The sequence below is a fragment of the Papaver somniferum genome, chromosome 2 (genome assembly GCF_003573695.1).
Source record: "Papaver somniferum cultivar HN1 chromosome 2, ASM357369v1, whole genome shotgun sequence".
NCBI classification, from domain to species: domain Eukaryota; kingdom Viridiplantae; phylum Streptophyta; class Magnoliopsida; order Ranunculales; family Papaveraceae; genus Papaver; species Papaver somniferum.
Genome location: NC_039359.1, coordinates 92,071,367 through 92,072,017, shown reverse-complemented (window position 1 = coordinate 92,072,017; position 651 = coordinate 92,071,367). Strand labels below are relative to the sequence as shown.

Here is a 651-nt window from a genome sequence, read left to right as displayed (position 1 = left end):
ATTTTCATGTTAGGGAATTTGAGGAAGTTCGTAGTACTCTGAAAATTAAAAACCTAAGTGATGATGCGTTGAAACTTAGGTTATTCCCTTTTTCCTTAAAAGATAAAGCCAAATCTTGGCTGTATAGATTAGACTCTGAGTCAATTGAAACCTATGGCCAACTTACTTCTGCCTTTATACATAAGTTTTTTCCAAGGCATAAAACATCGTCTATTAGGACACAAATATGTACTTTTGCACAACAAGAGGGAGAATCTTTATATAGGTACTTAGAAAGGTTCAATGACTTGATATCTCAATGTCCTCATCATGGTTTGGAGAAGGTTAGGTTAGTTCAGATCCTCTACGAGGGTTTAGATTATTCAACAACAACCATGGTTGAGTCCTTATGCACAGGTGGGTTTGAGAATAAAACTGTTGATGAAGCGATGACATTTTTGAATGAAATCGCCGATAAGACCCAACAATGGGAAAATAGTAGGGAACCCCAGAAAACAATTCTTCTAAGTAGAGGAAATGTTAAAAGGGTAGAAGGATCTCATGAGTCAGATGCCAAAATAGCAGGTATAGCCAAAAGGTTAGAAGCCTTAGAATTAGGTCATTCTAGTGGTAGTAGTGGAAGAAATGAGCCTTTTTGGGAAGGCGATGCTG

At 37.3% G+C, this 651-nt stretch overlaps 1 pseudogene; it reads right to left on the bottom strand.

Annotated features, from left to right (window-relative positions):
• Positions 1 to 216: 216 nt before the first annotated feature.
• On the bottom strand, positions 217 to 316 carry LOC113354744 (annotated as a pseudogene).
• Positions 317 to 651: the final 335 nt, after the last annotated feature.